Raw genomic sequence first — 25,619 nt, 5'->3', positions numbered from 1 at the left:
TTTCTGGTGGACTAGTATGAAGAAGGATATTGCCGAGTATGTAGCCGTATGTGATGTATGTCAAAGAGTTAAGGCAGAACATCAGAAGCTAGCACGACTGTTACAGCCTATGCCGATACCCAAATGGAAGTGGGATAAACTTGGCATGGACTTTATTACCGGATTACCCAGGACTAAAGCAGGATATGATTCCATATGGGTAGTAGTTGATCGTTTGACCAAAGTAGCTCACTTCATCCCAATGAAAACCACATATACAAGTGCAAAGTTGGCCAAGATCTACATGTCCAGGATCGTATGTCTGCATGGAGTTCCGAGGACCATCGTATCGGATCGAGGAACACAGTTTACTTCAAAGTTTTGGCATCGGTTACACCAGACTCTGGGAACAAGATTGGAGTTCAGTACAATGTTTCACCCACAGACAGACGGACAAACTGAGAGAGTCAATCAAATTTTGGAGGACATGTTGAGAGCCTGTGCGCTAGCTTATGGATCTAGTTGGGATGACAATTTGCCGTATGCAGAGTTCTCATACAACAATAGCTACCAAGCCAGTTTGAAGATGGCACCGTTTGAAGCCCTGTATGGACGCAGGTGCAGAACACCGTTGATGTGGGATGAGGTAGGAGACCGACAGTTGTTTGGACCAGACCTGATTAAAGAATCTAAGGAGAAGTTAAAGTTGATCTAGGACCGACTGAAGATTGCTCAGTCCAGGCAGAAGAGTTATGCAGACTCAAAACGCAAGGAGGTAACCTACGAAATTGGAGATAGAGCATATCTGCGAGTATCGCCCTTGCGAGGAGTGAAACATTTTGGAGTTAAAGGAAAGTTAGCCCCGAGATTTGTAGGACCGTATCGCATTTTGGAATGGATGGGAGAAGTTGCCTACAAGTTGGAGTTACCTGAGGGATTGTCAGGAGTCCACGATGTGTTCCACGTTTCACAGCTGAAGAAGTGCCATACTGAGATGGCTAATATACCATTAAGAGATACAGTACCCCTGGAAGCGATTTAGTTGGACAGTGATTTGACTTACGGGGAGAAGCCAGTTAAGATTCTTGAGTTTGCAGAGTCACCCGCAGTAAGGTTATCAAGTTTTGCAAGGTTCAGTGGAGCCACCATAACGAGGATGAAGCCACCTGGGAACGAGAGGATGATCTCCGCAAGGACCACCCATACCTATTTTCTAGCCAACCCGAATCTCGAGGGCAAGATTCATCTTAAGGGGGGTAGGTTTGTAACATCCCAAATTTTCAGTTTGGAATGTTATACATAGATCGCCCATGCATATCATGATTTATTGCATTCCAGTTCTGCAATCCTCGAAATCCTAAGCAACTCAAGGACCCACGGAGAGAGTTGGGGATTTTCCTGTTTTCATATTTGACTTTTATCAAATAATGAAACGAGGATTTTGATTCTAGTAATTTTTCTCTCCGAAATATTTCATATTAAATCAAATGAGTGGAGATAATATGACTTCTCTGAAATAATTGAAATATTGGAGGAAAAATATTAAAATCATTTATTGGATTTTATTTGGTTTCATTCGAATTTTATTTGCATTAGAAAAATTGCACGTTTTCAAAATTGCATTTTAGGGCCAAGAAAATGTTCAACTCGTCCTAAATATTTTATTTAGACGGTGATTATTTGTTTTGGCATTTTTAGATTTTTATTTATTTTTCTAGGATTTTTCTTCTATCGGCGTAATTATTTAAAAAATATATATATCGCCCGACTGGGCCTAAGGCCCAGCCGAGCCTGGCCGGCCCAAGCCGCCGTCGCCTCGCGCGTGCGCGCCGCTGCCGCCGACCCGGACTACAAGTCCGAGCCGGACTCCCCGCCGCCGCCGCTGCCTTGCCCCCTTCCCCAAGCAGCCACCGCGCCCCTCCCCTTTAAATACCACCGCCACCCCCTGGAGCCCAAGTCGCCGCTGCCCGCAGCCCCTCGCCCCGCCGCCTGCAGCCCCTCGCCCCGCCGCCCGTGCCGCCGCCAGGAGCCGCCGCCGTCTCCCGCCGCCGCCGCCACAGCCCCGCCACCCCATGCCGCCCCGTCACCGCACCGGAGCCCCGCTGGAGCCGAGCCAAGGTAGCCGCCGCACCGCCCCGGTTTTCTGAAGAAAAAAAACCGTTCGGGTTTTTTTAGAAACCCTAGTTTTCGTTTTTTGTAAATAGATTGGTTTTTCTCCGGTTTATTTATTTAGCGAGCGTTCGCTCGTTCGTTCGTTTTAACGAACGTGTTCTTCGTTTAGATCCAGATAACAAACGTTCGTTCGTTAATCTGTTCGTCGTTTTTCTTTTTCTCGGTTTTATTCCGCGATTTTTCTGATCGCGATTTTGGATCCGATCTTAATTTCTGTTTTTCTTCTCGTTTGTTTATCGGAATCAGGCGATTCAAGCGCCTGGAGTTTCGTCTTGAAACCCTCTTTCCGTTTAATCAACTCAAACAAGTCTTTGTTACTGTAAAATTTGGCCTAGTTAAATTAAAATCTATTCCTTTGTTGTAGGAAAAAATTGGCTTTTCGCAAAACTATAACCATAGAGCTTTCCACCAGCCAAATATGCATGTAGTGATAGCATTATTCCGTTTCTGCTCTACTCTGTTATATTGCCAGCATATTCCATGTGCTGACCCATTTTCGGGCTACAACATATTATGTTGCAGACTTTTCAGACGAGGAGTAAGGTTCGTTAGGTCGTTGCCGTGCATCTCAGTTATGCCGTTGGATTTGATGGACTCACCTTATCTTCCGAGCCTTCCGCTGTTATCGCATTAGATGAACTTAAGCCATATTCATGTAATAAGTTCTCTTCGGAGACATTGGATGTAGTAAGTGTGTGATTGCTACTCTGTTATAAATCCTTCGAGTACTGTGTGTGTCAGCATTACCGATCCAGGGATGACACTGAAGCACAGAGACTTGACCATCTGAGGTCGGGTCACTACAAGATGGTATCAGAGCACACGTTGAGTGTAGGACACGACCACTTAGATAAACCCTAGGTCACACTTCTCTTCTCATTTCTGACTCCTCTCCATTTTCTACTCTTTAGGATGGCAGAGATGAAGAACAAGTTTGCACAACCGGATGAAGACACACCTTTTGGACGCCACTTGAAGGAAGTCAGTAGGTACCTGAACATTGGAATACCAAGCTTCACCGGGACGTACAACGCCACTTTACCAGAAGAAGAGCGTTGGGTGATTCAAGTACAAGTTCCAGGAAGGACGTTCTCGCCAACCTCTATACCCATAGAATTTTCCTTCGATGCACCAACCTGGAGTTTAGGAAAGAGTATGGCAGCTCACATCACCATGGGACGCATTGGAGAAGTTTACAACACGGAGCTTAAGGACACTATCTACCAAATATGTGATCGCCGAGATGAGCAATGGGAAGTGATCAGCACCAAGAAGGATAAATCCATTGTAGCTTTCATCCAGGAGTTAAACCAGCACATTCGACGTTAGGAGAACTAGATGTGCGCTGACATGATGGACTTGAAGAAGGAGAAGAATAGGATCATGGAGCTGGAGGAAGAACTCAAGTTTACCCACAATGGATATGAGGAGGAAATCAAGATCCTACTAGAGAAGAATGACGACCTAGTCAAGAAGATCGGAGTATTCATGGGAGGACCAGTACCAATAGAAGAAGAACCCAAGGAAATACGCCCCAAGGACTACATCATCATCGACGACACTGATTCCGATCCTAGTGATGATGACTTTGAAGGCGAAGCTGGAGCAGACATTATGGAGTCTTCCACCGATCAAAATTTCTAGATGACCACCAACTATTAGTAGTATTTCCCCCATGTATATAGTAGTAGTGAGCACTTTTGCGATAGTTCTAGACCGTTTGTATGCCCTTGCTTGATTGATTGAGTGAAATGATTGTGTTTGTCTCATGTGCATATGGGTAGTGCCTTCTCATTAGACCCCTTTTCTATTCTAAATCTCTTCCATCTAAACCCATCAGATGCCTTCGAGACGTGACACCGGTTTTGCCTTCCCGCCGGAGCTCACCCAGTTGATCCAGCAGCAGAATGCCTTGATGCAATTGTTAGTTCAGAACCAGGGCAACAACAACAACAACCCACCGCCAGTGGACAACCTAGCCCATTTTCTAAGGTTATAGTCGCCGGTATTTTCCATTAGCACCGAGCCTATAGTTGTTGATGATTGGCTATGCTATATTGGAAGGGAGTTGACCACCGTAGGTTGCACAGATGCTGAGAGGGTGCGCTTTGCCGCACATCAATTGGATGGACCAGCAGCCTCATGGTGGGAGAATTACACAGCCACTTTTCCTATAGCCAACGTCACTTGGGACCAGTTTCAGCAAGCTTTCCGCACTGCCCATGTCTCAACTGGAGCTATGCAGATGAAGTACATGGATGAGTTTAGCAAGTTATCACGCTATGCCCCTGATGATGTGGCCACCGATGCCACGAAGCAGGACAAGTTTATGGAAGGGCTGAATGATGAGATGAGCATGCAGTTGATGGTAGCAACCTTCAACAACTACCAGGACTTGGTAGATAAGGCTCTTATGATTGAAGGGAAACATCAGCAGATTGAGAGCCGCAACAGAAAATATGGACAAGGGAAGTATAACTCAGGAGCTCAGCAGAAGCCTCGCCTAACCCCAAACTCGGGAGGACATGTTCACAACCATGGAGGCCACAACCACACTGGAGGAGGATCACATAACCACAGTGGTGCTAAGAATGGGAATGGGAACGGAGCTAACAACAAATCAGAACCGCCCCAACCTGTCCACTCCCGCCAAAAGAGACTTAAGTCAGGTTACCTGTTTTAAGTGCGGGAAGATAGGGCATTATGCCAATGATTGCCCCGAAGGAAGGAATGGAAACGGAAATGGAAGCACTGGGAAGAAGCCCAATCCATTCAACAAAGGACAAGTGAACCACGTTAACGTGGAGGAGGTTGAAGAGCAGCCGAACGCGGTAATAGGTAAGTTTTTGGTTAAGTCATTTACCGCTCTTGTTCTTTTCGATACTGGTGCATCGCATTCATACATATCAAGGGGATTCGTGGATAAGTTTAAACTACCAACCCATATCCATAGGACCCCTCTTTTAGTGAGTTCACCCGGAGCAGAATATATGGCTAGCCGATGGTGTGACCAGATACCCTTAACCATTGGCACGCATGTGTTCCTGTCCGACCTAATTATCTTGGAGTCGCAAGGATTTGATGTGATATTGGGTATGGACTGGATGTCAAAGTATGGAGGAAGCATTGACTGTGCGAGTAACTCGATTTATCTCATCACCCTAGAGGGAAAAAGGATTAAGTATGTGTCTAGGCATGTGCCTAAAAGGAGCCAAGTGAATGCCCTTACGGGAGTTGTTCAGGAGGAAGTACCGATAGTAAAGGATTACCCGGATGTTTTCCCAGAGGAGTTACCAGGCATGCCGCTAGACAGAGACATTGAGTTTTTGATAGAGCTGTTGCCAGGTACATGACCAATATCCAAGAGACCATATCAGATGCCCGCAAATGATCTGGAAGAAATTAAGAAACAGTTCAAGGAGTTATTGGAGAAAGGATACATCCAAAGAATTTCATCACCTTGGGGAGCCCCAGTACTCTTGGTCGAGAAGAAGGATAAATCCCTAAGGATGGTTGTTGATTATCGAGCCTTGAATGAAGTGACGATAAAGAACAAGTACCCACTACCAATGATCAACGATCTATTTGATCAGTTGCAAGGAGCTAAAGTGTTCTCAAAGATCGATTTACGATCAGGGTATCATCAGTTGGAGATACGAGAGAAGGACATACCAAAGACGGTGTTCACAACGCGATATGGATTATACGAGTACACGGTCATGTCGTTTGGACTGACTAACGCCCCTGCCTATTTCATGAGCTTGATGAACAAGGTGTTCATGGAGTATTTGGACAAGTTTGTTGTAGTGTTTATTGATGATATCATGGTATACTCGAAGAACGAGGAGGAGCACAAGGAGCATTTGTGTTTAGTTCTCGAGAAGCTCAGGGAACACCAGTTGTATGCTAAGTTTAGCAAATGTGAGTTTTGGCTGAAGGAAGTCGGATTCCTTGGACATGTCATATCAGGAGAAGGTATAGCAGTAGACCCCAGCAAGGTTCAGTCAGTCATTGAATGGTTGGCACCCACCTCAGTTAGCGAGATCCGTAGTTTTCTTGGACTCGCATGATACTACCGGGGATTCATTGAGAATTTTTCCAAGATTGCAAAACCAATGACTGAACTATTGAAGAGGGATACCAAGTTTAAATGGACAGAAGATTGTGAAGCAAGTTTCCAGGAGTTGAAGAAATGTTTGACTACAGCCCTAGTGCTAGTACTGCCAGATATACATAAGGAGTTCCAAGTGTATTGCGACGCCTCTCGCTTAGGACTTGGATGTGTGCTTATGCAGGACGGAAGAGTTGTTTCGTATGCCACACGACAACTAAAACCTCATGAGTTGAATTATGCTACGCACGATTTGGAGCTAGCAGCCGTAGTGCATGCGTTGAAGACTTGGAGGCATTACCTTATTGGAAACCATTGTGATGTGTACACGAATCACAAGAGTTTGAAGTACATCATCACCCAGAAGGAGCTGAACCTTAGGCAGAGGAGATGGTTGGAGCTTATAAAGGATTATGACATGAAGCTACACTATCATCCAGGAAAGGCCAATGTCGTAGCAGACGCATTGAGTCAGAAGAGTTATGCTAATATCCTTGAAAGTAAAGGACTGCCGAAGGAATTAGCAAAGGACATCATAGAACTTCGATTAGAAATTGTACCTAGAAGTTTCATTGCCACAATGGAGGTTCAGTCGACATTGCTGGACAAGATTCGGGAAGCTCAGAAAGATGATAAAGAGATTGCCGAGATAAAGGAGAAGATGGGCAAAGGAAAGGCCAAAGGTTTTCGTGAAGATGAGCACGATACCCTATGGTTTGAGGACCAAGTTTATGTGCCCAACAACCAGGAGATCAGGAAGTTAATACTTCAAGAGGCCCATGACTCACCATACTCGGTACACCCCGGAAACACCAAGATGTATTTGGATCTGAAGGAACATTTCTGGTGGACTAGTATGAAGAAGGATATTGCCGAGTATGTAGCCGTATGTGATGTATGTCAAAGAGTTAAGGCAGAACATCAGAAGCTAGCACGACTGTTACAACCTATGCCGATACCCGAATGGAAGTGGGATAAACTTGGCATGGACTTTATTACCGGATTACCCAGGACTAAAGCAGGATATGATTCCATATGGGTAGCAGTTGATCGTTTGACCAAAGTAGCTCACTTCATCCCAATGAAAACCACATATACAAGTGCAAAGTTGGCCAAGATCTACATGTCCAGGATCGTATGTCTGCATGGAGTTCCGAGGACCATCGTATCGGATCGAGGAACACAGTTTACTTCAAAGTTTTGGCATCGGTTACACCAGACTCTGGGAACGAGATTGGAGTTCAGTACAATGTTTCACCCACAGACAGACGGACAAACTGAGAGAGTCAATCAAATTTTGGAGGACATGTTGAGAGCCTGTGTGCTAGCTTATGGATCTAGTTGGGATGACAATTTGCCGTATGCAGAGTTCTCATACAACAATAGCTACCAAGCCAGTTTGAAGATGGCACCGTTTGAAGCCCTGTATGGACGCAGGTGCAGAACACCGTTGATGTGGGATGAGGTAGGAGACCGATAGTTGTTTGGACCAGACCTGATTAAAGAATCTAAGGAGAAGTTAAAGTTGATCTAGGACCGACTGAAGATTGCTCAGTCCAGGCAGAAGAGTTATGCAGACTCAAAACGCAAGGAGGTAACCTACGAAATTGGAGATAGAGCATATCTGCGAGTATCGCCCTTGCGAGGAGTGAAACGTTTTGGAGTTAAAGGAAAGTTAGCCCCGAGATTTGTAGGACCGTATCGCATTTTGGAATGGATGGGAGAAGTTGCCTACAAGTTGGAGTTACCTGAGGGATTGTCAGGAGTCCACGATGTGTTCCACGTTTCACAGCTGAAGAAGTGCCATACTGAGATGGCTAATATACCATTAAGAGATACAGTACCCCTAGAAGCGATTTAGTTGGACAGTGATTTGACTTACGGGGAGAAGCCAGTTAAGATTCTTGAGTTTGCAGAGTCACCCGCAGTAAGGTTATCAAGTTTTGCAAGGTTCAGTGGAGCCACCATAACGAGGATGAAGCCACCTGGGAACGAGAGGATGATCTCCGCAAGGACCACCCATACCTATTTTCTAGCCAACCCGAATCTCGAGGGCAAGATTCATCTTAAGGGGGGTAGGTTTGTAACATCCCAAATTTTCAGTTTGGAATGTTATACATAGATCGCCCATGCATATCATGATTTATTGCATTCCAGTTCCGCAATCCTCGAAATCCTAAGCAACTCAAGGACCCACGGAGAGAGTTGGGGATTTTCCTGTTTTCATATTTGACTTTTATCAAATAATGAAACGAGGATTTTGATTTTAGTAATTTTTCTCTCCGAAATATTTCATATTAAATCAAATGAGTGGAGATAATATGACTTCTCTGAAATAATTGAAATATTGGAGGAAAAATATTAAAATCATTTATTGGATTTTATTTGGTTTCATTCGAATTTTATTTGCATTAGAAAAATTGCACGTTTTCAAAATTGCATTTTAGGGCCAAGAAAATGTTCAACTCGTCCTAAATATTTTATTTAGACGGTGATTATTTGTTTTGGCATTTTTAGATTTTTATTTATTCTTCTAGGATTTTTCTTCTATCGGCGTAATTATTTAAAAAATATATATATCGCCCGACTGGGCCTAAGGCCCAACCGAGCCTGGCCGGCCCAAGCCGCCGTCGCCTCGCGCGTGCGCGCCGCTGCCGCCGACCCGGACTACAAGTCCGAGCCGGACTCCCCGCCGCCGCCGCTGCCTTGCCCCCTTCCCCAAGCAGCCACCGCGCCCCTCCCCTTTAAATACCACCGCCACCCCCTGGAGCCCAAGTCGCCGCTGCCCGCAGCCCCTCGCCCCGCCGCCTGCAGCCCCTCGCCCCGCCGCCCGTGCCGCCGCCAGGAGCCGCCGCCGTCTCCCGCCGCCGCCGCCACAGCCCCGCCACCCCATGCCGCCTCGTCACCGCACCGGAGCCGCGCTGGAGCCGAGCCAAGGTAGCCGCCGCACCGCCCCGGTTTTCTGAAGAAAAAAAACCGTTCGGGTTTTTTTAGAAACCCTAGTTTTCGTTTTTTGTAAATAGATTGGTTTTTCTCCGGTTTATTTATTTAGCGAGCGTTCGCTCGTTCGTTCGTTTTAACGAACGTGTTCTTCGTTTAGATCCAGATAACAAACGTTCGTTCGTTAATCTGTTCGTCGTTTTTCTTTTTCTCGGTTTTATTCCGCGATTTTTCTGATCGCGATTTTGGATCCGATCTTAATTTCTGTTTTTCTTCTCGTTTGTTTATCGGAATCAGGCGATTCAAGCGCCTGGAGTTTCGTCTTGAAACCCTCTTTCCGTTTAATCAACTCAAACAAGTTTTTGTTACTGTAAAATTTGGCCTAGTTAAATTAAAATCTATTCCTTTGTTGTAGGAAAAAATTGGCTTTTCGCAAAACTATAACCATAGAGCTTTCCACCAGCCAAATATGCATGTAGTGATAGCATTATTCCGTTTCTGCTCTACTCTGTTATATTGCCAGCATATTCCATGTGCTGACCCATTTTCGGGCTACAACGTATTATGTTGCAGACTTTTCAGACGAGGAGTAAGGTTCGTTAGGTCGTTGCTGTGCATCTCAGTTATGCCGTTGGATTTGATGGACTCACCTTATCTTCCGAGCCTTCCGCTGTTATCGCATTAGATGAACTTAAGCCATATTCGTGTAATAAGTTCTCTTCGGAGACATTGGATGTAGTAAGTGTGTGATTGCTACTCTGTTATAAATCCTTCGAGTACTGTGTGTGTCAGCATTACCGATCCAGGGATGACACTGAAGCACAGAGACTTGACCATCTGAGGTCGGGTCGCTACATTTGCATGCTTGCTTGAATTGTGTGGAGATTGCTTGACTTGTGCTAAGATAGCTAAAATCTGCCAAGAACTAAAATTGGGAAAAGGCTAGATTTTTATTTGGTCAAGTAGTCTAATCACCCCCCTCTAGACATACTTTCTATCCTACACATTCACATATACTTATCAGAAATGCTATAGTGTTCCCACTCACTTTCTTGTAAATACAGGCTTCACCGCAAGTCTGTATAAAACTATATGCTTTGATCAACTTATCAAAGCGTATATTCCAACTCCGAGATGCTCACCAGTCCATAGATGGATCGCTGGAGCTTGCATATTTTATTAGTACCTTTAGGATTGACAAAACCTTCTGGTTGCATCATATACAACTCTTCTTTAATAAATCCATTAAATAATACAGTTTTGTTTATCCATTTGCAAGATTTCATAAAATGCGGCAATTGCTAACATGATTCAGACAGACTTAAGCATAGATACGAGTGAGAAACTCTCATCGTAGTCAACACCTTGAACTTGTCGAAAACCTTTTTGCGACAATTCTTGCTTTGTAGATAGTAACACTACTATCAGCGTCCGTCTTCCTCTTGAAGATCCATTTAATCTCAATGGCTCGCCGATCAATGGGAAAGTCAATCAAAGTCCATATTTTGTTCTCATACATGGATCTCATCTTAGATTTCATGGCCTCAAGCCATTTCGCGGAATCTGGGCTCATCATCGCTTCCTCATAGTTCGTAGGCTCGTCACGGTCAAGTAACATGACCTCCAAAATAGGATTACTGTACCACTCTGGTGCGGATCTCACTCTGGTTTACCTACGAGGTTCGGTAGCAACTTGATCTGAAGTTACATGATCATCATCATTAGCTTCCTCACTAATTGGTGTAGTAGTCACAGGAACATATTTCTATGATGAACTACTTTCCAATAAGGGAGCAGGTACAGTTACCTCATCAAGTTCTACTTTCCTCCCACTCACTTCTTTCGAGAGAAACTCCTTCTCTAGAAAGGATCCATTCTCAGCAACAAATATCTTGCCTTCGGATTTGTGATAGAAGGTGTACCCAACAGTTACTTTTGGGTATCCTATGAAGATGCACTTCTCCGACTTGGGTTTGAGCTTATCAAGATGAAACTTTTTCACATAAGCATTGCAACCACAAACTTTAAGAAACGACAGCTTAGGTTTCTCGCTAAACCATAGTTCATACGGTGTCGTCTCAACAGATTTAGATGGTACCTTTTTAATGTGAATGCAGCTGTCTTTAATGCATAAACCCAAAACGATAGTGGTAAATCGGTAAGAGACATCATAGATTGCACTATATCAAATAAAGTACGGTTATGATGTTCGGACACACCATTACGCTGTGGTGTTCCAGGTGGCGTGTGTAGTGAAACTATTTCACATTGTTTTAACTGAAGGCCAAACTCGTAACTCAAATATTTTACTTCTGTCATCATATCGTAGAAACTTTATTTTTGTTAGGATGATTCTCCACTTCACTCTGAAATTCATTGAACTTTTCAAATATTTCAGACTTGTGTTTCATCAAGTAGATATACTCATATCTGCTCAAATCATCTGTGAAGATCAGAAAACAATGATACCTGTCGTGAGCCTTAGTATTCATCGGACCACATACATCAGTATGTATGATTTCCAACAAATCTGTTGCTCGCTCCATTGTTCCGGAGAACGGAGTCTTAGTCATCTTGCCCATGAGGCATGGTTCGCAAGCATTGACTGATTCATAATCAAGTGATTCCAAAAGCCCATCAGCATGGATTTTCTTCATGCGCTTTACACCAATATGACCTAAACGGCAGTGCCATAAATAAGTTGCACTATCATTATTAACTTTGCATCTTTTGGCTTCAATATTATGAAAATGTGTGTCACTATGATCGAGATCCAACAAACCATTTTCATTGGGTGTATGACCATAGAAGGTTTTATTCATGTAAACAGAACAACAATTATTCTCTAACTTACATGAATAACCGTATTGCAATAAACATGATCCAATCATATTTATGCTCAACGCAAACACTAAATAACATTTATTTTAGGTTTAACACTAATCCCGAAAGTATAGGGAGTGTGCGATGATGATCATATCAATCTTGGAACCATTTCCAATACACATCGTCACTTCACCCTTAACTAGTCTCTGTTCATTCTGCAACTCCCATTTCGAGTTACTATTCTTAGCAACTGAATTAGTATCAAATACTAAGGGGTTTCTATAAACACTAGTAAAGTACACATCAATAACATGTATATCAAATATACATATGTTCACTTTGCCATCTTTCTTATCCGCTAATTATTTGGGGTAGTTCCGCTTCCAGTGACCAGTCCCTTTGTAGTACAAGTACTTAGTCTCAGGCTTAGGTCCATACTTGGGCTTCTTCACTTGAGCAGCAACTCGCTTGCCATTCTTCTTGAAGTACCCCTTCTTCCCTTTGCCGTCTTCTTGAAACTAGTGGTCTCGTCAACCATCAACACTTGATGTTTTTCTTGATTTCTACCTTCGTCGATTTCAGCATCACGAAGAGCTTGGGAATTGTTTCCGTTATCCCTTGCATATCATAGTTCATCACGAAGTTCTACTAACTTGCTGATGGTGACTAGAGAATTCTATCAATCACTATTTTATCTGGAAGATTAACTCCCACTTGATTCAAGTGATTGTAGTACACAGACAATCTGAGCACATGCTCACTGCTTGAGCTATTCTCCTCCATCTTTTAGCTATAGAACTTGTTGGAGACTTCATATCTCTCAACCCGGGCATTTACTTGAAATATTAACTTCAACTCCTGGAACATCTCATATGTTCCATGACGTTCAAAACGTCTTTGAAGTCCCGATTCTAAGCCGTTTAAGCATGGTGCACTAAATTATCAAGTAGTCATCATATTGAGCTAGCCAAACGTTCATAACGTCTGCATCTGCTCCTGCAATAGGCTTGTCACCTAGCGGTGCATTAAGGACATAATTCTTCTGTGCAGCAATGAGGATAATCCTCAGATCACGGATCCAATCCGCATCATTTCTACTAATATCTTTCAACTTAATTTTCTCTAGGAACATATCAAAAAATAAAACAGGGGAGCTAAACGCGAGCTATTGATCTACAACATAGATATGTTAATACTACCAGGACTAAGTTCATGATAAATTTAAGTTCAATTAATCATATTACTTAAGAACTGCCACTTAGAAAGACATCCCTCTAATCTTCTAAGTGATCACGTGATCCAAATCAACTAAACCATAACCAATCATCACGTGAAATGGAGTAGCTTTCAATGGTGAACATCAATATGTTGATCATATCTACTATATGATTCACGCTCGACCTTTTGGTCTCAGTGTTCCGAGGCCATATCTGCATATGCTAGGCTCGTCAAGTTTAACCTGAGTATTATACGTGTGCAAAAACTGGCTTGCACCCGTTGTAGATGGACGTAGAGCTTATCACACTCGATCATCACGTGGTGTCTGGGCACGACGAACTTTGGCAACAATGCATAATCAAGGAGAACATTTTTATATTGAAATTTGGTGAGAGATCATCTTATAATGCTACCGTTAATCAAAGCAAGATAAGATGCATAAAAGATAAACATCACATGCAATCAATATAAGTGATATGATATGGCCATCATCATCTTGTGCTTGTGATCTCCATCTCCGAAGCACCGTCATGATCACCGTCGTCACCGGCGTGACACCTTGATCTCCATCGTAGCATCGTTGTCGTATCGCCAATCTTATGCTTCCACGACTACCGCTACCACTTAGTGATAAAGTAAAGCATTACAGCGTGATTGCATTGCATACAATAAAGCGACAACCATATGGCTCCTGCCAGTTGCCGATAACTCGGTTACAAAACATGATCATCTCATACAATAAAATTTAGCATCATGTCTTGACCATATCACATCACAACATGCCCTGCAAAAACAAGTTAGACGTCCTCTACTTTGTTGTTGCAAGTTTTACGTGGCTGCTACGGGCTTAGCAAGAACCGTTCTTACCTACGCATCAAAACCACAATGATAGTTTGTCAAGTTGGTGCTGTTTTAACCTTCGCAAGGACCGGGCGTAGCCACACTTGGTTCAACTAAAGTTGGAGAAACTGACACCCGCCAGCCACCTGTGTGCAAAGCACGTCGGTAGAACCAGTCTTGCGTAAGCGTACGCGTAATGTCGGTCCGGGCCGCTTCATCCAACAATACCGCCGAACCAAAGTATGACATGTTGGTAAGCAGTATGACTTATATCGCCCACAACTCGCTTGCGTTCTACTCGTGCACAACATCAACACATAAAACCTAGGCTCGGATGCCACTGTTGGGGAACGTAGTAATTTCAAAAAAATTCCTACGCAGACGCAAGATCATGGTGATGCATAGCAACGAAAGGGGAGAGTGTTGTCTACGTACCCTCGTAGACCGTTCGCGGAAGCGTTATATCAACGTGGTTGATGTAGTCGTACATCTTCACATCCGACCGATCCAAGTACCGAAAGCACGGCACCTCCGAGTTCTGCACACGTTCGGCTCGGGTGACGTCCTCGCCTTCTCGATGCAGCAAGAGGGGCGAAGTAGTAGATGAGTTCTGGCAGCACGACGGTGTGGTGACGGTGTTGGTGAAGAACAATCTCCGCATGGCTTCGCCTAAGCACTATGAAAACTATGACGGAGGATAAACTAGAGGGGACGGGGTTGTCGGCACATGGCTTGGTGTTTCTTGATGTGTCTTTGGTGCTAGCTCTACCCCTCTATTTATATGTTGAGCCCTGGGGTCAAAACTTGGAGAAAAAGCCTCCTCAAAGTCGGTTTCACCCGAAAGGCAAGAGTCCTACTCGGACTCCAGGGCTAGACGCCAGGGTTCCCAGCGTCTACCCCCTAGACGCCAGTGTTCCTGGCGTCTAGCCTCTGGTCTCCACAAAACTTCCTTTTGCACTTTCCAAAAGCCTCGTGGGCTTTCCCCTTTGGCCCAGATAAAGTGTTCTCGTGCCCAAACATTTTGGGAAACAACCGGAACCCCTTCCGGTGAATTCCGGAACCCTTCCGAAGATCAAACACTACTATCCACATATCAATCTTTACTTCCGGACCATTCCGGAGTTCCTCGTCATATCTGTGATCTCATCCAAAACTCCGAACAACATTCGGTCACCAACGTACATAACTCATAGTACTATATCGTCAACGAACGTTAAGCGTGCGGACCCTACGGGTTCGAGAACTATGTAGACATGACCGAGACACCTCTCTTGTCAATAACCAATAGCGCGATCCGGATGCCCATATTGGCTCCTACATACTCTACGAAGATCTTTATCGGTCAGACTGCATAACAACATACGTTGTTCCCTTTATCATCGGTATGTTACTTGCCCGAGATTCGATCGTCGGTATCTCAATACCTAGTTCAATCTTGTTACCGGCAAGTCTCTTTACTCGTTCCGTAATACATCATCCCGCAACTAACTCATTAGTTGCAATGCTTGCAAGGCTTATAGTGATGTGCGTTACCGAGTGGGCCTAGAGATACCTCTTCGACAATCAGAGTGACAAATCCTAATCTCGAAATATGCCAACCCAACAAGTACCTTTGGAGACACCTGTAGAGAACCTTTATAATCACCCAGTTACGTTGTGACGTTTGGTGGCACACAAAGTGTTCCTCCAGTAAACGGGAGTTTCATAATCTCATAGTGATAGGAACATGTATAAGTCATGAAGGAAGCAATAGCAACAAACTAAACGATCAAGTGCTAAGATAACGGAATGGTCAAGTCAATCACATCATTCTCCTAATGATGTGACCCCGTTAATCAAATGACAACTCATGTCTATGGTTAGGAAACATAACCATCTTTGATCAACGAGCTAGTCAAGTAGAGGCATACTAGTGACACTCTGTTTGTCTATGTATTCACACATGTATTATGTTTCCGGTTAATACAATTCTAGCATGAATAATAAACATTTATCATGAAATAAGGAAATAAATAATAACTTTATTATTGCCTCTAGGGCATATTTCCTTCACAAATCCCATCGGAATTCAATAGTCTTCATCATGAAAGAACCAATACAAGAAGTATCGAGCATGGAGCAATTATTGAGAGAAAGTCGAGCATAAAATTTTTGAATAATAATTTCTCTTGAGAGCTCATGATTGGGGCATGAATATAACATTGACTTAAGCCTCCCCCAACCTTGAGCAATACTTTCTCCTTCGCGAGGCCAAAAATTATATATATAATTACGATCACGGTGAACCAGATGCATAGGATAAAACTTCTGATGAAATTCCAATTCCAATTAGTTGTAGTTCCACGATCCAATATCATCACATAGCCTAAACCATGTCAATACCTTTCCCTTCAAAGATAAAGGGAAGACCTTCTTCTTAATAACAACCTCGGGCATACCTGCAAGCTTAAATAATCCACAAACTTCATCCACATAGATTAGGTGCATATCGGGATGTAATGTTCCATCTCCTGTAAAAGGATCAGCTAGCAGTTTCTCTATCATACCCGATGGAATTTCAAAGTAAACATTTTCAGTAGGTTCAGTAAGTTGAGGAGCAACTCTTTGCTCTACTAGTCGGAGTGAAGATACCCCGAACAAGCCCCTGATATGTCTCCGTCGTATCTATAATTTTTTATTATTCCATGCCAATATTATACAACTTTCATATACTTTTGGCAACTTTTTATACTATTTTTGGGACTAACATATTGATCTAGTGCCCAGTGCTAGTCCCTGTTTGTTGCATTTTTTTGTTTCACAGAAAATACATATCAAACGAAGTCCAAACAGGATAAAAACTTACAGAGATTTTTTGGAATATATGTGATTTTTGGGAAGAAGAATCAACGCGAGACGATGCCCGAGGGGGCCACGAGGTAGGGGGCGCGCCCCTGACCCTCGTGGCCACCCCGTAAGGTGGTTGGTGCCCTTCTTTTGCCGCAAGAAATCCAATATCCGGATACAAATCGTGTTAAAATTTCAGCCCAATCGGAGTTATGGATCTTCGGGAATATAAGAAACGGTGAAAGGCTAGAATCTGGAGCGCAGAAACAGAGAGAGACAAAGAGACAGATACAATCTCGAAGGGGCTCTCGCCCCTCTGCCACCATGGAGGCCATGGACTAGAGGGGAAACCCTTCTCCCATCTAGGGAGAAGGTCAAGGAAGAATAATAAGAAGGGGGGCTCTCTCCCCCTCTCTCCCGGGGGCGCCGGAACGTCGTCGGGGCCATCATCGTGTGACGGCGATCTACACCAACACCTCCGTCATCTTCACCAACACCTTCATCACCTTCCCCAACCTATCTACGGCGGTCCACTCTCCCGCAACTCGCTGTACCCTCTACTTGAACATGGTTCTTTATGCTTCATATTATTATCCAATGATGTGTTGCCATCCTATGATGTCTGAGTAGATTTTCGTTGTCCTATTGGTAATTGGTGAATTGCTATGATTGGTTTAATTTGCTTGTGTTTATGTTGTTGTCCTTTGGTGCCCATCATATGAGCGTGCGCGTGGATCACACTATAGGGTTAGTTGTATGTTGATAGGACTATGCATTGGAGGGTAAGAGTGATAGAAGCTTCAACCTAGCATAGAAATTGATGCACACGGGATTGAATGGGGACAAATATGTCTTAATGTTATGGTTGGGTATTACCTTAATGAATGTTAGTAGTTGCGAATGCTTGCGAATAGTTCCAATCATAAGTGCATAGAATTCCAAGTCAAGGATGACATGCTAGCAGTGGCCTCTCCCACATAAAACTTGCTATCGGTCTAGTAAAGTAGTCAATTGCTTAGGGACAATTCCGCAACTCCTACCACCACTTTTCCACACTCGCTATACTAACTTTATTGCTTCTTTACCTAAAACAGCCCCTAGTTTTTATTTATGTGCTCTTTATATTCTTGCAAACCTATCCCGTTACACCTACAAAGTACTTCTAGTTTTATACTTGTTCTAGGTAAAGCGAACATCAAGCGTGCGTAGAGTTGTATCGGTGGTCGATAAAACTTGAGGGAATATTTGTTCTACCTTTAGCTCCTCGTTGGGTTCGACACTCTTACTTATCGAAAGAGGCTACAATTGATCCCCTATACTTGTGGGTTATCAAGACCTTTTTCTGGCGCCGTTGCCGGGGAGTTATAGCGTGGGGTGAATATTCTCGTGTGTGCTTGTTTGCTTTATCACTAAGTAGTTTTTATTTTGTGCTCTTGTTTTATATCTTTAGTTATGGGTGTGAAACGCAAAATACCAAAAAAAATTAGTGGTACCTACTGAACCAATGGTTGAAGAACCACTCAAAATCTATCACACTACTGAAGCTTTTTACTTGGATCATCTTAGATCCCTATGTGCTCGGGCTGAAACCCCAACTAGCTTAGTTTTTTTTTACTATAAACTATAGGGTAAGACCCCACTTCAATTTTTAATAAGAGAGCAAAGTACAAATAGTCTGAGAAGGCTTGTGGTAAGCCTTAAGAAGAAAAAAGAAGAAACTACAAACTAGAAGAAAGAAGAAGAAAGAAAAAGGAAGAAATGAACCAAAAAGCCTACTAGCCTACAAACAGAAAAATTACACAAGGCCTTCAAGCCAAATAGAGAATTGCCTCTCATGCTTCTTCTTCATCCTAAACTTTAAAAGCTTTAGTTCCTCCAGATATATGGACTTCCAGCCTTGAAATGAAGGAGCAATGTTTTCGAAAATCTTGTTATTTCTGGTTATCCAGATGGCCCATGCTCCAAGAATGATGATCTCCATGTAAAATGGGTACCTTAGTTTGTCTTTAAGGTCTTGAAATGCTTCTAATACAGACAAGTTTGGTGTTCTTGTTGGACATATGAAGTCCCAGAAATGTTGAACCAATTCGCAACCCCAAAAAAGATGATGCAGTGTTTCTTCTTGTTGAAAACCTCCAACTGCACAGTTATACGCCTCCAACACAAAATCATTTCTTCTAAGAAGATTTCTTGTGTTGACACGATCATGGAGTAGTTGCTAGAAGAAAACTTTATGCTTTGGTTGACAAGAACTCTAGCAGATCCAGTTGAAATGTGGAGGGGTCTGCTTATGTCCAATTAAGACTTTATATGCTTTGATTGTTGAATAGTGTTCAGTCCCCCAAATGGAACTCCATGTGTCCAATGTGTCTAAGTATTCAGGTTGTCTCAATGAAATGCAAATATCTTCCATTTGTAAGAATTCCTCATATGCCTCTGTTGTCAAAGGGAGATGGAAGAGATCCTGCAAGTATTCAGTCTGCACCACTTGTTGAATATTTTGCTGAGGATTTTTGACAAAAGAGAATAGGTGTGTGAATTGGTGTTTAAGTATTGTATGGTTCCATAGATCATCCCAAAAGAACGCACTGACACCATCTCCCACATTACATCTAGCAATAGCTTTGTACTGATCAATGAGGGCTAAGTTGGACTTCCACCAGAATGATCCTACCATGCTGCCCCCTCGTAATTTCCCATTATTATAGTATGTTTCCCAAATCAGGTTAACCCAAGGGATGTCATGTCTGTTGAAGAATTTGTGGAGGTCCCAACTAGCTTAGTTGAAGTCAAATATTTAGATGAGCATGCTTGTTATGTCCGACACCGCATATCTGAAAAACAGAAACTTTTACTGGATCAAATTCATCGTTTGCAGTGCTATGATTGGAATTTATGTGAAATATATGATTGTACTTGTTGTTCTAAAGACCCTAAGAAACACCTTCCTTGCCAATGTGAGTTTAGTGATAATGGAATCGTATCTTCGTATACTAAGGGTGTTTATAATTGCTATGATGTTCAACAAATTGAAGAATTTGTTGCTTTTAGGGGTACTTTAGAAATTGCTTCTTTTATTGAAGAGTGTGATACTACTCTCTACAAATCTGAAAATTTGGCCACACTTAAATATTGCTATGATAATTATGCTTCTAATCCTTATATTAAACCATATATTGAGGACTCCTCCGCTGTCCAAGAAGAGACTAATATTTTGTAGGAGTCTACGGAAGAAGAAATTAATGACATTGTGAGCTCATTGGATGAAAAAGATGAGGAGGAGAGCGAAGAACAAAAGAAGGAAGAGCGGATTGATCACCCGTTCCCACCATCTAATGAGAGTAACTCTTTATCCCATACGTTGTTTATTTTCCCTTTGAATTTAACGAAGGATGGATGCTATGATGATTGTTATGATCCCGTCGATTCTTTTGAAATATCCCTTTTTGATGATGCTTTCTATGCTTGTGGCCAAGATGCCAGTATGAATTATGCTTATGGAGATGAACTTGCTATAGTTCCTTATGTTAAACATGAAATTGTTGCTATTGCACCCACGCATGATAGTCCTATTATCTTTTTGAATTCTCTCGACTACACTATATCGGAGAAGTTTGTCCTTATTAAGGATTATATTGATGGGTTTCATATCACTACTACACATGATGATTTTGATAGATATAATATGCATGTGCTTGCTGCTCCTACTTGCAATTATTATGAGAGAGAAACTACATCTCCGCCTCTCCATGTTCCCAATATGATAAAATTGCAAGAAACTGTTTATACTATGAATTGGCCTTTACTATGTGTGCATGAATTGTTCTTTTATGACATGCGGATGCATAGGAAGAGAGTTAGACTTCGTTGTTGCATGATATACGTTACTTTGTGCTCACTACTAAATCACAAATCGTTGTTAATTAAAATTGGCTTTGATATATGATAACCCACAAATATAGGGGATCACAACAGTTTTCGAGGGTAGAGTATTCAACCCAAATTTATTGATTTGACACAAGGGGAGCCAAAGAATATTCTCAAGTATTAGCAACTGAGTTGTCAATTCAACCACACCTGGAAAACTTAATATTTGCAGCAAAGTATTTAGTAGCAAAGTAGTATGATAGTAGTGGTAACGGTAGCAAAAGTAACGGTATTGGTTTTGTTACTCAACATATTATTCAATATGAATTCAGCTTGATCAACAGTTCTTTCCCTGAAAACACAACCAGCACAACTATCCAGGTGGTCTCTGGAAGCATCAGTTAGTCCATTATAAAAGATATCAAGTATTTCATTTTTCTTGAGAGGATAATGAGGCAAAGCATTAAGTAATTCGAGAAGCCTCCCCCAAGCTTGTGGGAGACTCTCTTCTTCAATTTGCACAAAAGTATATATTTCCCTTAGGGAAGCTTGTTTCTTATGAGCGGGGAAATATTTATTAGAGAAGTAATAAATCATATCCTGGGGACTAGGCACACAACCAGGATCAAGAGAATTAAACCATGTTTTAGCATCACCCTTTAATGAGAATGGAAACAACTTAAGGATAAAGTAATAGCGAGTTTTCTCATCATTAGTGAATAGGGTGGCTATATCATTAAATTTAGTAAGATGTGCGACAACAGTTTTAGATTCATAGCCATAGAAAGGATCAGATTCAACCAAAGTAATTAACTCAGGGTCGATAGAGAAATCATAATCCTTATCAGAAATACAGATAGGTGAAGTAGCAAAACCAGGGTCATATTTCATTCTAGCATTCAAAGATTTTTCTTTAAGCTTAGCTAACAGTTTCTTAAGATCATATCTATCATTGCAAGCTAAAAAGTCTCTAGCAGCTACTTCATCCATAACATAACCCTCAGGCACAACAGGCAATTCATATCTAGGGGGAGAATCTTCATCATCACTTTCATCAATATTATCAGTTTCAATAGTTTCATTCTCTCTAGCCCTAGCAAGTTGTTCATCAAGAAATTCACCTAGTGGTATAGTATTATCAAGCATAGAAGTAGTTTCATCATAAGTATCATGCAAAGTAGAAGTGGCATCATCAATAACATGTGACATATCAGAATGAATAGCAGGAGTAGGTGTCGCAAGTTTACTCAAAACAGAAGGTGAATCATGTGCAGAGCTAGATGGCATTTCCTTACCTCCCCTCGTAGTTGAGGGAAAAATCTTGGTTCTTTTATCTTTCAAGTTCTTCATAGTGATCAGCAGATATAAATCCCAAGTGACTCAAAGAATAGAGCTATGCTCCCCGGCGATGGCGCCAGAAAATAGTCTTGATAATCCACAAATATAGGGGATCGCAACAGTTTTCGAGGGTGGAGTATTCAACCCAAATTTATTGATTCGACACAAGGGGAGCCAAATAATATTCTCAAGTATTAACAGTTGAGTTGTCAAATTAACCGCACCTGAAAGACTTAATATTTGCAGCAATGTATTTAGTAGCAAAGTAATATGGAAGTAACGGTAGCAGTGGCAAAAGTAATAGTATTGGTTTTGTAGTGATTGTAACAGTGGCAACAGAAAAGTAACTAAGCAAAGATCAATATGTGAAAAACTCGTAGGCAATGGATCAGTGATGGATAATTATGTCGGATGCGATTCCTCATGCAACAGTTATAACATAGGGTGACACAGAACTAGCTCTAGTTCATCAATGTAATGTAGGCATGTATTCCGAATATAGTCATACGTGCTTATGGAAAAGAACTTGCATGACATCTTTTGTCCTACCCTCCCGTGGCAGCGGGGTCCTATTGGAAACTAAGGGATATTAAGGCCTCCTTTTAATAGAGTACCGGACCAACACATTAGCACTTAGTGAATACATGAACTCCTCATACTACGGTCATCACCGGGAGTGGTCCCGATTGTTGTCACTTCGGGGTTAACGGATCATAACACATAATAGGTGACTATAGACTTGCAAGATAGGATCAAGAACTCACATATATTCATGAAAGCATAATAGGTTCATATCTGAAATCATGGCACTCGGGCCCTAGTGACAAGCATTAAGCATAGCAAAGTCATAGCAACATCAATCTCAGAACATAGTGAATACTAGCACTACAAAAAAAGACACATCCGTGACATTTTGGGCCGAACAAATTTTTTTTCTGTCATACTTATGACACTTCTATGACGATAATTGTGACAAAACCCGGTATCATCATAGATGTGGTGGGGTCCTACTTCTATGACAAAAAATCATGACAGAAAATGGGCTTTTCGTCCTGGGCGGGCCGGAGACGTAGTTGCATGACATTCTTTGGGCCGTCCATGATGGAAAAAACCGTGGTAGAAGCGAGGGCGAGGAAAATATCAGGGTATTCCCGGTTACGGTGGGTGGTCGGGGCCGAGCGATCCGCGTTTCTCTCGTACACGCAAGCGCGTGGGTGTGAGGCGTTGGGCTCTAACTGAACCCGAGCGAGGCGTTGGGCTCTAACTGACCCAAGCGATTGCAGTTCAGGCTACACGTTACTGAACCCGAGAGATCGATCGATTGCTGTTAACTGAACTCGAGCGATCGATCGATGGCTACTGCTGCTAACTGAAGCCTATCGATGCTGCCTCTGGATGAACAGGGAGTGTTGCTGGGGGGTTTGGATGAACAGTTCCCGGTGGGGGTGGATGATCAGGACCCCGTGGTGTTGCCTCTGGATGAACAGTGAGCATTGCTGGGGGGTTTGGATGAACAGTTCCTGCTGGGGATGGTTGAACAGGAGCCCGTGGAGAGGGCTGGTTGAACAGTAGCCGGTGGAGTAGCGCGCGGTGGAGGCCGGATGAATAGGAGCTCGTGGATGAACAGTCCTAAGTGGAGGCTGGAGAAGGTCGACGGTGGATGAACAGTAGCCCATGGAGGCTGGAGGGGATCGACAGTGGAGATGAACAATATCCCATGGAGTCCCGTTTTGCGGTACGCCACACCCCTCCCGATGAATAGGACCCCCGTTTCGACCGTAGCATTCCAACACAAGTCTGTTTCCTCCGTTTTGTGGTACGCCACACCCCTCCTGATCAATAGGACCCCCGTTTCGACCGTAGGAGGTCCGTTTCCTCCGTTTTGCGGTACGCAGGACCCCTCCCGATGAAGATGATCCCGTTTCGACCGTGGCCTGTCGAACACAAGGCCGTTTCCTCCGTTCTGCGGTACGCCAGGCCTCGTTTCCATCGGCTATTCCATCCAAGCCCTCTTGATGAACACGACGACGCATTCCGTTCTGACCCAGCCGGTTGGCTACTCATGAACACGACGACGTTGTTTCTCCATTCCGACCTAGCCATGTACACGAGCCCTGGCCGTACATATGCGCGAGTAGGCGTTCGAGGCCCTACCCGTATGTATGTACATGGCCGCATTTTCTTTCTTGCACACCGGCCGTTGTACTTACATGTACATGCTACGTGCGCGCCTCTACTACGACACATGCACGCCTCTACATCGACCAGTATGTACGTACACGTTCGCGACCAGAATGACAATGCTACATATGCTTCGACCAGGTGGGTCCCGACTGTCAGGCACTTCCTTGTGTGCGAAGATGTAGCTGGTGGTCCTAGCAGTCAGGTAGGCGAATCGTGTTTTTTTGCCCAGACGCACTTCCTTGCGTGCGAAGATGTAGCTGGTTGGTCCCAGCAGTCAGGGGGGAACATTTTTTTCGCAAAATACGGTGGCCCGTCCGGTGGGTCTCCATTGTGAGGTGGAGGAATAATTATTTTGCGCGTAATAAGGAGGCACATCCTTGCTGCGGTCGTGGACCCAGCTGTCAGCCTCTCCACGTATAGTCCAGGTCCGATGGAAGCCGTTCGTTGACCACGTTGACCATGCCGCGCTGAGAGCACTAGGGCAGTGGACGACGGCGAGGCCTAGGATGGGACGATGCGGAGCCGGGGAAGACGCGGCAGTGGAATCCCACACGGAGAGGAGTACGAGGGTTCACTGGTTCGACTGCGGTGTGAGGCTACCATCGCCGCAGGGCTTGGCCAGCGCTGGGAATAGTAGGGGGCGGTAAGGCCTCCACGGCAGCACAGCCGCCCACGAGAGGCAGGAGCATGCGGCACGACCAGTGCTGCTTTGGGCGGCTGGAGCAAGAAGACCAGAGGTTGAAGAAGCACTACGGCCGTTGGATGGACATTGTACGGTCACTGGAGCTAGAGTCGTTCATATTGACTAAGTTGACAAAGCACTCCGTCCCTGTCAACTTAGTAGGCCCACAAGTCAGCCTCCCAGCAAGGTGGGTCCCAACTAGCCGGGGGAGTATTCATTTTTTGTGTGTAATAAGGAGGCACTTCCGGTGGGTCCGAGCTGACAGCGGGGGGAACGTTTTTTTGCGAAATACGGTGGCCCATCCGGTGGGTCCCAGCAGTCAGGGGGAAACGTTTTTTCGCCAAATATGGTGGCCCGTCCGATGGGTCCCTGTTGTCAGGTGGAGGAATAATTATTTTCCACGTAATAAGGAGGCACTTCCTTGTGGCTGCCGTGGACTCAGCTGTCAGCCTCTCCATGTACAGTACTCTTCCGATGGAAGTCGTTCATTGACCATGTTGACCACGCCGCGCCGAGAGCACTAGGGCGGTGGATGACGATGAGCGGCGAGGCCTAGGAAGGGGACGACACGGAGCCGGGGAAGATGCGGAAGTGGAAGCCCACGCTGAGAGGAGTATGAGGGTTCACTGGTTCGGC

Source organism: Triticum urartu, chromosome 2A, assembly GCF_056163025.1.
Source record: "Triticum urartu cultivar PI428250 chromosome 2A, HENAU_Tu73, whole genome shotgun sequence".
In the NCBI taxonomy this organism is placed as follows: domain Eukaryota; kingdom Viridiplantae; phylum Streptophyta; class Magnoliopsida; order Poales; family Poaceae; genus Triticum; species Triticum urartu.
The sequence above is the reverse complement of the archived record's forward strand: the minus strand, read 5'-3'. Positions refer to the sequence as shown.